At 39.8% G+C, this 13,734-nt stretch overlaps 1 long non-coding RNA gene across 1 annotated transcript in view; it reads right to left on the bottom strand.

The window, feature by feature from the left end:
• The window catches only part of LOC122673544, a 602,084-nt gene extending 590,224 nt beyond the window's left edge, over positions 1-11,860 (bottom strand). Inside the window, exons 1-2 of the long non-coding RNA XR_006334711.1 lie at positions 11,827-11,860; positions 2,114-2,189 (exon numbers count right to left, since the gene is read on the bottom strand). This is a non-coding gene — a long non-coding RNA (uncharacterized LOC122673544). The remainder of the gene's footprint in view (positions 1-2,113; positions 2,190-11,826) is intronic.
• Between the last annotated feature and the right edge of the window lie 1,874 nt (positions 11,861-13,734).

Here is a 13,734-nt window from a genome sequence, read left to right as displayed (position 1 = left end):
TTATCAAAATGAAGATTCCCAGGGCCTCCAGCAGACTGACTGATTCAAATCCCTTAGGGAAAGACCTGGGCATCTGGACTTGTAACAAAGTTCCCCAGACATTCCAATAAGCAGACAGTATAGGATATATTGGTAGACCAAGAACTATTCTACCCTGAAACTGTAGGTCCTTCAGAAGATACAGCATCTGGGAGTTAATGTCAGGAAATATCCTGCCAAGAGATAAAAATATAGTCAAGAAGAAGCTGTAAAGTCAGAAATAGGTCAGTCAGAAATTTCCTATAGAGAAAGGGATAAATTACAAAGATGGGAGGTAGGTAAATGAGCTGAACCTGTAAAAGCAGAAGATATGGGGAAAGTAGTTTCTAGAAATAAAGACAAAATGAGACAGAAAATCACCCTATGAGAGATCAGGTAAAAGTAGACTTCCTGAACTCTACAAAGCACTGTGAAAGGGGACAACTTAACCGCATCCATAATCTAACTGATGATTTTCACCTGGAGTTCAAAAGCCATCCGTTGCAATTAGCTGCTGTAAAGGGTAATCTAAGGAGAAAAAAATCAGGATTTTCAGATTTATGGTTCAATAAGAACCTGACTTTTAAAAGACAGAATAAAGAGACACTGAATCGTCAAGAGGAGAAAAGGGTAGTGTGAGCTGTCTCTCTTCATTTTGTAAATTACCTGAGCCATAGAATTCAACTCATCATTCCCCATATACAGTCCATGGAATTCTTCAGGCCAGAACATTGGGATGGGTAAGCCTTTCCGCTTCTCTAGGGGATCTTCCCAACCCAGGGGTCGTCCCAGGTTTCCCGCATTGCGGGCGGATTCTTTACCTGCTGAGCCACAAGGGAAATCCGAGAACACTGGAGTGGGTGGCCTAGCCCTTCTCCAGGGGAATCTTCCTGACCCAGGAATCGAACAAGGGTCTCCTTCATTGCAGGCGGACTCTTGACCAACGGAGCTATCAGGGAAGCCCAAGCATATAGGACTGTTCCTTAAATCACCAGCAGATGGCACCACGGTTTCGTTGGTTTTTTGTTTTTTGTTTTTTAAAAAGGTATTTTCAAAGATAGTAAATTTCCCTGGTGGCTCAGATGGTAAAGTATCTGCCTGAGAATGCAGGAGACCCAGGTTCAATCCCTGGGTGGGAAAGATCCCCTGGAAAAGGGAATGACTACCCACTCCAGTATTCGTCCCTGGAGAACAGTCATGGGGTCACAGAGTCAGACATGAGCAACTAACATTTTCACTACTTTAAAAAAAATAAAGGAACAAGAAAATGTTGTGTTAAGGAAAGACTAAAGCCCAATTAAATTACCAGATCAATATCCAAAGGCTTATTTATTGTCTTAACTCAAAATTTTACACTCTATGCTAATTTTATGATCAGTAAATGACATAGCTTAGCCAGAAATGGATCAGATCATCAAATTCACAAACATAAAAACTCCAGAGAATGTCGAATATGGTTGTCAGTTAAGAGATGTTTCTTTGCAATAAAGCAGCTAGCTAACTTCCGTGTGTTATGACTTTTGTGGACTTTAGGTACTCTTGCCTTCATGGGCCCTTTCCTCCAGAAAACATATATGTATTATAAAATATTTTATGTCTGCTTTGGTATAAAAACTCCAGGCTAGATAAATCATTAACTACTACTTTTTTACTGAACTTAAAATAGTGTTAAAATATTTTTATGGGCTCCTAACAGTGGAGACGGAAATGGCAACCCACTCCAGTGTTCTTGCCTGGAGAATCCCAGGGACGGCGGAGCCTGGTGGGCTGCCGTATATGGGGTCGCACAGAGTCAGACACGACTGAAGTGACTTAGCAGCAGCAACAGTTATCACAAGCCCTATAGACCGTACCTACTATGCCCAATGGATAATTTCACCCTGGCTCCTTTAAGTTATTCTAAGAAATGAAATTTAGAAAATAAAACTAGAGGGAGAGAATGAGGGTGAGGATGAACATAGCCCAAACTGTCTATAGCAAAAGTGAAATTTCTTTAAAGCTTCATGCATTAGCTTAAAATTATATTCAAACATTGCAAAAGTATGTTTTAAATGACTTCCCATCAAGGAAAATGAAGGAAAACAAAATTTCTTACCTGAGTCACTGGTCCATGGATAGGATGCAACGGCAGTGAGTTGATTTATCTCTGAAAGTTGTTACTCAGGAATTCCCTGCAAAAGGAAGCAGAATTAAGTGTACACGCAAAACATTGATGGGGTTCAGCTGCAACAGGAAGTGGAACCAATTTATGAGAAAGAATACGTTCATTTTGAGAGTTCTAGGTTTCTATTTTGTCAAGAAGAAAAGATGAAAGCAGAAGGGAGCTGCTGTTATTTTTCTCAGGACCTAATTCTGAAAAAGAAAGTATATGACTTTGATATTTTAGAGTCTACAGTTTTAAGTGAGATTCCCAGGTAGTGCTAGTGGTAAAGAACCTGCCTGCCAATGCAGGCAATGTAAGAGACATGGGTTCGATCCCTGGCTTGGAAAGACACCTTGGAAAAGGGTATGACAACCCACTCCAGTATTCTTGCCTGGAGAATCCCATGGACAGAGGAGCTTGGCAGGCTACAGTTTAAGGTCACACAGACTGGGACACAACTGAAGCAATTTATCACGTAGGCATGTACAGTTTTAAGTAAGGGCTTACACAGTACAACAGAAGCTTCAAATAGAATCCAGCAAATTCCCTTGTGGTCCAGGGGTTAAGACTCCGTGCTTTCACTGCCAAAAGCCGGGGTTCAATCCCTGGTCAGGCAACTAAGATCCTGCAAACCCCATGGTGTGGCCAAAATAAATAAATAAAATCCAAAATCCAAGATTCAGAGACCCTGAGAATGAGGGGTGGGAGTGGAGTGGGGAACTGTGGCTGGTAACAGATTCTTGGGGAAGCAAGGAGAGCCATTCTAGGGCATTCTGAGAGACAGCAAAATAAGGTAAAGTAGTGTTGGGTGTCTGAAGCCAGGAATCCCAACAGGGGTTAGGGTCAAGTGTATGGGTCAAGGGTCAAGAGTATGGGGCTACTCTCCTAGGGGAGTGATAGCCTTTAAACAGAATCCTTGATGTGGAGATTGCTTTAATCAAACTGCTCTCTCATGATTTTTTGCTAGACTTTGGGTACAAGTATTTACCAGAGAATGTCTTAGTTTTTAATTTGTTCTTAATATTTTACATAGTACAATAATAATTCATCAAAAACTTTCTGTAGTGTCAAAAAAAAGTCCTTCATTGAAATCGAGATGATATGATTTGCTTTAGCTCTAATTTTCTTTCAATGTTCACACCTCATAAAGGTTATGGGGGAAATACTCATTTATATAATTAACCCTCACTATGACCATTTTCAAATATTTAGAGCTACCAAAAAAGAAAAACTCTTTGGAATGGAAATAGTGGGTTTCTGGATTTTCTGTTGTCACAATAAGTTAAAGTGAAACTGGGATGTACTCAAATTCCACAGCAAATACTCAATTATTTATACTCAATTTAAAGACTGTTGGCAGAGAAGTCCTTATGTAGGCAAAGACTTCCCAGAACTTACTGCATTAATGAATCAGAGGAGAAAAAAAAAAACTTAAATAGTCTTTAATACAGGAGTAATTCTCAGGGGATTTGAGTCTAGTGCAAGGTCCCACAGAGAGGATGGTGAGAGAGTATCTCCCTGTATTCTCCTTTTTTCTCAAAAAAGCATGTATCCCACCCCTAAGCTTTTCCCCAAGAGAGGTGGAGAAGGAAGGAGTCTACCAGCTCCTGCTCTTTCAGAGGCTTGAGGAATAAGGCCACATTAATGATTCAAGCACCAGTCCTCCAGTTCCAATACACAAGTCTGACCATCAGATTTGGGGATGTTGGAGTGGCTGCAGGTTTCTTACAAAGTACCTTGCACATGAAGAACAAGCAACATAGATTGTTTATGCATGCACCACCAAAGATTTCTGACCTTTGGCAATTCCACTCTCAGTTGCATAAGTCTAATGTAGATTGTATAGCAATTAACATTAACCTACAGTTCTATCCATTAAGCTTGCACTACATCCATCAGGGAGAGTGAATTCCTTGATGACAAACCATTAGGCAAGACAGTACAGAGTTTAGAATCAAATTACCTGGGTTTGGATCTTGCCTCTGCTACTTACTACTTGTAAAATCTTAGGCAAGTGGCTTAGCTTCCTTAAGCCTCCAGTTCGATATCTATAAAATGGAAATGATGATAATAATAGCTAACATTAGAAACATCTAATAAGGACGAACTGAAACAATCCATATAAAAGTTCTTAGCTCATGGCACCTGGCATAGAATAACAGCTCAGAGTTGGGTGTTAGCCATTTGACTTGTTATTCCAGGAACCGGCACTTCAGGACGCGTCTGTTATAGATGGCTGAGGACATCTGCATGTTACACAGAAAGACTAGAGGCAGAAGGGTGTCACCCACACCTCTGCCAAAGCAACTTGAAAGTTCAGCTTTCAGTGGCAGTGAACAAGAAATAAAGGTCAATAGCCATTTCCTCTGGAACCTGGCCAGTAATTTGACATCTGGGAACTGGCTCAACTTGTAGGTAGAAATAAACATATCTTTTCCCTTGCAACCTTATGTAGCAACATTCATTCTAACACTCCTTTATACCTGATCTCCACTTCTCCAAAATGTGTAAAATAATTGCTTCCCATAAACCCATGTGGCACTTTCTAGTGAAAGTGAAAGTTGCACAGTCGTGTCCGACTCTTTGTGACCCCATAGACTATACAGTCCATGGAATTCTCTAGGCCAGAATACTGGAGTGGGTAGGCTTTCCCTTCTCCAGGGGATCTTCCCAACCCAGGGACTGAACTCAGATCTCCAGCATTGCAAGTGGATTCTTTACCAGCTGAGCCACAAGGGCAGCCCTATGTATCATAAATTTCAAGGTATCGTTGTGTGAATGGTAAATATTCCTATTAACATTTCCATTATAGGATTTAATAACAATGACAAGGAAATATTTTATATTGAAAGAAAATAACACTTTGATTTCAAATTTGGGGCTTTTGTTCCTTTCACAAAAAAATAGCAAGGAGAGGTAAGAAAGCCTTCCTCAGTGATCAGTGCAAAGAAACAGAGGAAAACAATAGAATGAGGAAGACTCTTCAAGAAAATCTCTTCAAGAGATCTCTTCAAGAAAATTAGAGATACCAAGGGAACATTTCATGCAAAGATGGGCTCAATAAAGGACAGAAATGGTATAGACCAAACAGAAGCAGAAGATATTAAGAAGAGGTGGCAAGAATACACAGAAGAACTATACAAAAAAAGAGCTTCATGACCCAGATAACCACAATGCTGTGATCACTCACCTAGAGCCAGACATCCTGGAATGTGAAGTAAAGTAGGCCTTAGGAAGCATCACTATGAACAAAGCTAGTGGAGGAGATGTGATTCCAGTTGAGCTATTCCAAATCCTAAAAGATGATGCTGTGAAAGTGCTACACTCAATATGCTAGCAAATTTGGAAAACTCAGCAGTGGCCACAGGACTGGAAAAGGTCAGTTTTCATTCCAATCCCTAAGAAAGGCAATATCAAAAAATGTTCAAACTACTACACAATTGCACTCATCTTACACACTAGCAAAGTAATGCTAAAAATTCTCCAAACCAGGCTTCAACAGTACTTGAACCATGAACTTCCACATGTTCAAGCTGGTTTTAGAAAAGGCAGAGGAACCAGAGATCAAATTGCCAGCATCCGCTGGATCAGTAAAAAAGCAAGAGATTTTCAGAAAAACATCTACTTCTGCTTTATTGACTATGCCAAAGCCTTTGACTGTGTGGATCACAACAAACTGTGGAAGATTCTTAATGAGAAGGGAATACTAAACCATCTTACCTGCCTCCTGAGAAATCTGTATACAGGTCAAGAAGCAACAGTTAGAACTGGACATGGAACAACAGATTAGTTCCAAATTGGGAAAGGAGTACATCAAGGCTATATATTGTAACCCTGTTTGTTTAACTTTTATGCAGAATACATTATGCGAAATGCCGGGCTGTATGAAGCACAAGTTGGAATCAAGATGGCCGGGAGAAATATCAATAACCTCAGATATGCAGATGACCCCACCCTGATGGCAGAAAGTGAAGAACTAAAGAGCCTCTTGATGAAAGTGAAAGAGGAGAGTGAAAAAGTTGGCTGAAAACTCAACATTCAGAAAACAAAGATCATAGCATCTGGTCCCATCACTTCATGGCAAGGGATACAATGGAAACAGTGACAGACTTTATTTTGGAGGCTCCAAAATCACTGCAGATGGTGACTGTAGCTGTGAAATTAAAAGACGATTACTCCTTGGAAGAAAAGCTATGACCAACATAGACAGAATATTAAAAAGCAGAGACATTACTTTGCCAACAAAGATCTGTCTAATCAAAGGTATGGTTTTTCCAGTAGTCATGTATGGATGTGAGAGTTGGACTATAAAGAAAACTGAGTGCCAAAGAATTGGTGCTATTGACCTGTGTTGTTGGAGAAGACTCTTTAGAGTCCCTTACACTGCAAGGAGATCCAACCAGTCCCTTCTTAAGGAAATCAGTCCTGAATATTCATTGGAAGGACTGATGCTGAAGCTGAAACTCCAATACTTTGGCCACCTGATGGGAAGAACTGACTCATTTGAAAAGACCCTCATGCTGGGAAAGATTGAGGGCGGTAGGAGAAGGGGACAACAGAGGATGAGATGGTTGGATGGCATCATCGACTCAATGGACATGAGTTTGAGCCAGCTGCGGGAGTTGGTGACGGACAGGGAAGCCTGGCATGCTGCAGTCCATGGGGTTGCAAAGAATCAGACATGATTGAGCAACTGAACTGAACTTCCTTTCACAGGCCACTTCTTATTCCACAGTATGTTATCATACAATTATTTACAAAGCTTTCTTACTCAACATTTATTTTATTCAAAATCATTATAATGGCTAGAGTTGTTTCCCCTAATTTCAGTTCTACACGTTTTCCACCATACATAATTTATTTCAAACACAATAGAAAGATCCCATCCCCATAATCACATTCTTATTGACAACAGGTCATTTCATATGTCCTTTTAAGGCCTCTCAGAGATGTGGAATCAAGGAGTATAAGAAATGAAGTCTGTTTCACAATCAGTATCCAGCTCCTCTTCATTGAGGCTAGTTGGAGATTTTTTAAATCCCTTGCCTCAAGTCTGTGCTTTTTATGCTTTAGTCTGTGCTTGCTTTTGTTGTTCAATTACTAAGCTGTGTCAACTCTTTAAGACCCCATAAATTGCAGCACACCAGGTTTCCTGGTCCTCCACAATCTCCCGAAGTTTTCTCAAAGTCATGTCCACTGAATTGGTGATGCCATCCAACCATCTCATCTTTTGTTGTCCTCTTTGCCTCCTGCCCTAAATCTTTCCCAGCATCTGAGTCTTTTCCAATGAGTCAGTTTTTCACATCAGGTGGCCAAAGTATTGGAACTTCAACTTTAGCAACGGTCCTTCTAATGAATATTCAGGACTGATTTTCTTTAGGATTGACAGGTTTGATCTCCTTGCAGCCCAAGGAACTCTCTAGAGTCTTCTCCAACCACCTAAATTGCAGTTCACAAATGTCCATTTCCTAAATTATTCATTCTCTCTCTTACTATTAATACCCTGCTCACAGAAATACTGTGAAAGTTTTAGCATAATCAAGGAAAGACTTATTTATTTCTGATTTTTAAAAAAATCATTGAATATCTTCTGTTTCAAGCATTCTGCTAAGTGTTGCTTATATAGTGATGATGAAACAATTATAGCCTCACACTCCTGAGGCTTATCATTTAGTGGTGGAATCAGACATGAGACAAATAAACACAAAGATAAATATATAGTTACAAATAATATGAGCCCCCCAAAAAAGACAGAAAAGCAGAGGGAACATATGTGATTATAATAAAGTGAAAGTCGTTCAGTCATGTCCAACTCTTTGCAACCCCATGGACAGTCCATGGAATTTACCAGGCCAGAATACTGGAACGGGTAGCCTTTCCCTTCTCCAGAGGAATCTTTCAACCCAGAGATTGAACCCAGGTCTCCCACATTGCAGGCAGATTCTTTACCAGCTGAGCTACAAGGGAAGCCTGTGATTGTAATAAAGGGGCACCCAATTTATGCTGAGAGGGTCAGAAAAGACCTCTCTAAAAATAGAATATGGTATTTGAAACCTAAAGGATTCACAGAGGTTAGTAGGTAAAGATTACGGGGGTAGGAGTGGGGACGGGGGTAGAGGGGCGAGGCAGCATTTCTTCTAAGCAGAACTCTTGCAAAATCCCAGGACAACAAAGAATCTGCCACATTAAGAAACTGAGGAAGCTCAACATGGTGAAGCTTAGTGAACAATCAGAAAAATCCTGTAACCTGGACTTGACCTCATATAACTCTTCTGAATTCAATTTTTTCTTTAATCTGGAATGTCTATTCAAAAAACCTTATTGCTAGATAATTTCCAGTGTGATTTCAAATCTCAAATTCCCAGCAAAATTATACAAATAAGCCTGTGCTCCAACCTGCCATCTTCCATACTCCCGCTCATCACTCCCCTAAGTCCTGTCCCTGCTAAATGATGCCTACATTTTTTAAATTACTTATCAAACAATCTAAAATTAGTGGAGTACAAAAATGAAACAATATTTGCTTTTCTCCTTTTAACCATTCTCTATAAAATCTCTGTTTCTTAAATTTCAACATCTTAAGCAGATTTCATAGGTTGATGGTCACATCTAGCTGTTAATGTCTAACCTTATCTAATCCAAAATTTAAAACTCCAATCTCAGTACAGTTCCGTATTGGTTCCTTTCCTTCTTGGCATCTGCCAAATTTGGCCTGAGTGATTAGGGAAGGAGAAGGCTAATTCTGATCATCCATTCGCCCTATCCCACACCTACATTTCTTTTCTTCTCCAGTGTACTGGTGAAATGCAGGGCTTCAAAGATTGCCAAGGGATAGATCCTGAGGAATATTCTATGTTAAACTGAAGAATTTGGTCTTTATCTTTTAAAGGAGATACAAAAAACATTAAAGAGGAATTACACAAATAGGTTTTCAGTTTATTTTTTTATTTTTTTTTTTCTTTTTTTTTAATTTATTTTTTTTTTTTATTTTTTATTTTTTTTTTAATTTTTTTATTAGTTGGAGGCTAATTACTTCACAACATTTCAGTGGGTTTTGTCATACATTGATATGAATCAGCCATAGATTTACACTTATTCCCCATCCCGATCCCCCCTCCCACCTCCCTCTCCACTCGATTCCCCTGGGTCTTCCCAGTGCACCAGGCCCGAGCACTTGTCTCATGCATCCCACCTGGGCTGGTGATCTGTTTCACCATAGATAGTATACATGCTGTTCTTTTGAAACATCCCACCCTCACATTCTCCCACAGAGTTCAAAAGTCTGTTCTGTATTTCTGTGTCTCTTTTTCTGTTTTGCATATAGGGTTATCATTACCATCTTTCTAAATTCCATATATATGTGTTAGTATGCTGTAATGTTCTTTATCTTTCTGGCTTACTTCACTCTGTATAATGGGCTCCAGTTTCATCCATCTCATTAGGACTGATTCAAATGAATTCTTTTTGACAGCTGAGTAATATTCCATGGTGTATATGTACCACAGCTTCCTTATCCATTCATCTGCTGATGGGCATCTAGGTTGCTTCCATGTCCTGGCTATTATAAACAGTGCTGCGATGAACATTGGGGTGCATGTGTCTCTTTCAGATCTGGTTTCCTCAGTGTGTATGCCCAAAAGTGGGATTGCTGGGTCATATGGCAGTTCTATTTCCAGTTTTTTAAGGAATCTCCACACTGTTTTCCATAGTGGCTGTACTAGTTTGCATTCCCACCAACAGTGTAAGAGGGTTCCCTTTTCTCCACACCCTCTCCAGCATTTATTGCTTGTAGTCTTTTGGATAGCAGCCATCCTGACTGGCGTGTAATGGTACCTCATTGTGGTTTTGATTTGCATTTCTCTAATAATGAGTGATGTTGAGCACCTTTTCATGTGTTTGTTAGCCATCTGTATGTCTTCTTTGGAGAAATGTCTGTTTAGTTCTTTGGCCCATTTTTTGATTGGGTCATTTATTTTTCTGGAATTGAGCTGCAGGAGTTGCTTGTATATTTTTGAGATTAATCCTTTGTCTGTTTCTTCATTTGCTATTATTTTCTCCCAATCTGACGGCTGTCTTTTCACCTTACTTATAGTTTCCTTTGTAGTGCAAAAGCTTTTAAGTTTCATTAGATCCCATTTGTTTAGTTTTGCTTTTATTTCCAATATTCTGGGAGGTGGGTCATAGAGGATCTTGCTGTGATTTATGTCAGAGAGTGTTTTGCCTATGTTCTCCTCTAGGAGTTTTATAGTTTCTGGTCTGACATTTAGATCTTTAATCCATTTTGAGTTTATTTTTGTGTATGGTGTTAGAAAGTGTTCTAGTTTCATTCTTTTACAAGTGGTTGACCAGTTTTCCCAGCACCACTTGTTAAAGAGGTTGTCTTTTTTCCATTGTATATCCTTGCCTCCTTTGTCAAAGATAAGGTGTCCATAGGTTCGTGGATTTATCTCTGGGCTTTCTATAGGTTTTCAGTTTAGAATAACCCCTTCACTGCAGTATAAAGAGTAGCTTATAAGAAACAAGTGAGGAGTTGGATAACAAAGAGAACATTGGCCTCTTGAAATCTCTCCCACCGCTCTCTTCATAAGTTTCTTCTCACAAACTTCTCTCAAAATGCCATGCAACCTCCATTGGCTTTGAAATACTCCTGAAAGATCCTCTCTCTAAACTTGGGCATGCCTGACTAATAATTTCTTGGATTTATTAAACACCACTACTGGAAAAACGCCTTTTCTGCTTTATTAATCTTGGCTGAAGGGCACCAAGATATTAAAATAGGACTCTTTTGTCTTGGAATTTTACCAGTGGCCCTGAAGTCCAAGCACAATGTCTAAATTGTGGAGCTAGATTGCCAAAGCAATACACCCTAAGGACTGTGGGACTGAGTCTACTAACATCATTTCATTTCCCACCTCTATTTCTGTAAATATCAAAAAGGAAAAAGCCTAGAGAGAGTGTGCTTTTGGAAACTGTTCTGGGTGCTACGGAGGAGATGAGATGGGAGATGAGAGGAAAAAGTACTTTCCTTCACCTTAATCCAGGTGAGAGGAGCTTCTGTGAACCTTTCAAAAACCTTGCCTACAGCCTCTGAAGACTGGCAGACCAGAGACTGGAGTCTGCTTCTGCTGCAGGAAGTCCACAGATGCAAGGCCGTGGCTATTATTAGCCTGACTATAAACAGCAGAGAGAGCGGCATTAGTCAGTATTTACACACCAATGACAGCAGACAAAGGAGTCCGTTTCCTGGGACCCAGATGTGGCTCTGGGGCCAGAAAGGCAGCCTGGGGTGTAAGAGATGAGCCTGGAAAAGCCCAGGCCCACTGTAGGGAAACATATTGCAAGCAGCTTCTGGATAAGCAGCCAGATATGGGAACATTACTTGTTTAAAAGAGAACTGCAGTCATAGATCCTCTAGCAGGAGGCTCTCCCAGGAAAAAAGAACACCCCCAAAGAATATGAGACAACAACTATCTGACTGTCATCTTTGACACATTCCTTATCTATGTCCCCCACCCTTAACTCTGGGTATCCTGTGCCTCTCTTTCAAACAACAGAATGTGGCAGAAATGACATTGCAGGACTTCTGAGGCTAGCTCAGAAAAGTCACTGCAGCTTCCACTTTGTTGCCAGATACAACCGTATCAGTCAAATAAAACTTTTCTTACCTCTTATCTTTCTTCTCCAGAGGAGTCAGAAACCATACCTAGAAGTGGGAGAAGTAGAATTACAAAATTATGAAGAGGTAGGGCATGCTTCTCCCGTTCCTAAGCAGGGGGACAGGAGAACCCTACATTAGATAAGAATTCTAAATTTTGATACTAAGCAAAAAAAATTTTTTTTTGTTAAAGTGAGACTTTCTTGTGATTGAAGGAACCAGAAAGCTATTCGACCTGCCAAATATTTCATCCTAGGTAGCAAAGAGTAAGTCCAAGACCAGATTTGAAAGGTGAGAACAGAAAATAATTCACACACTACAGAGTCCAATAAATGCATATCTGATTTATGTTTATGTTTTGAAGCAGATGTAAAACAAGAGCTATGGAATAGCTCTCTCAACAGAGAGCTGGAATTACCTAGAAGGTAAAGGTCACCTGGTGACTATATCAAAGCCAGATAAGATCCCTGGCCTGGTCAGGGTTAGGACTTTTTATTAAATAAATATATTAGCTAGTTCAATTGCTTGGACAAGTTATAAAAACAGAAAAAAAGCAAAACTGGGCTATACTTAATATTCTTTTATACTTTTCTGTTAAAACACTTGGTTTTGGTTTTTTTTGTTGTTGTTGTTGTTGTTTTTGAGGGGTGAGAGGAAGAGATTCCTAGAAGCCTAGTGGATGTTACTCAACATTACTCAATGTGGGATTAATTTTAAAATTATTCTATGTTGGGAATAATTTTTAAATTATTCTATGTCTAATATTCCACACATGACCAGTAGATGAAGTGAAATTAGTAAGTCAGAGTAAATCACACAGAGCAAGACAAGAAGCTTGATTTTCTCTTAAGTGGTCTTTTATAATATATCCTATCATTTAAATTCTCTTTAAATAGATATGTGTGTTCTTTTTTTCTTTCATGTTCAGAAATTCTCATGCCAAGAAAGACAGAGTGCCTATATTCCCTCCTCAAATTCTGAGTGGGCATGTGATCCATTTTTAACCAATAGAATGTGGCAGAAGTGACACTGCATGACTCCCAAGGCTTGGTCAGAAAAGGCAATACAGCCCCAACTTTGTCTGCCAAGATACTGACTCTGGGAGTCCTAATGCTACACAAAGGGAATTACCCTGAGACTGTCATACTTTGAGGAAGACACCGACAAGCCAAATGGAAATGTTTCAGTTGACACCCCTATTGACCTCACAATTAACAAATAACATCAATCACCAGGCAAATTACTTCAGCCCCCAGCCCTTGAACCACCCAATCTTCTCAACTGAGGCCCTGACATATGAGCAGAGAAAAGCTATTGAACTAGACCTCATCCAAATTTCTGGCCCACAGGATCTGTGAGCATAATCAAGTGTTTATTTTCAGCTGAAAAGTTACACAGTAATAGTAAGTACAACAACAGGAATTTTGTAAAATAGTGACTGACCTGGCCAATTTCTAGAATTCACAAACTCCCCCAATCTCTTTATCCTATAGGTCCAATTTTCCCTTATACATCTGTATGGGTTGAGTCTTGTCCCCTAAAATTTCATATGAAGTCTCAGCCCCAGGACATCAGAATGTGACCTTATTTGGAGATGAGGTAAATAGATAAAGAAGCTCAAATGAGATTATTATAGTGGCCCTAAATTGATATCTTTATTTTTAAAATGATAATAACTGGAGACAGACACACATACAGGGAGAAAACCCCGTGAACATAAAGGCAGCCGTCTGCAAGCCAAGGAGAGAATCCCAGAACAGAGCCTTCCCTTGAAGCCCTCAGAAGGAGCCAGCTCTCCTCACATCTTGATTTCTGATGTCTGGCCTCCAGGATTGTGAGACAGTAAATTTCTGTTGTTTAAGCTGCCAAGATTGTGGTACTTTGTTATGACGTCCCTAGAAAATGAATACAGCATCCA

This window comes from Cervus elaphus, chromosome 17, assembly GCF_910594005.1.
Source record: "Cervus elaphus chromosome 17, mCerEla1.1, whole genome shotgun sequence".
Taxonomy (NCBI): Eukaryota; Metazoa; Chordata; class Mammalia; order Artiodactyla; family Cervidae; genus Cervus; species Cervus elaphus.
Note: the sequence above shows the minus strand (reverse complement) of the source record. Positions and strands in the feature narration are given on the sequence as shown.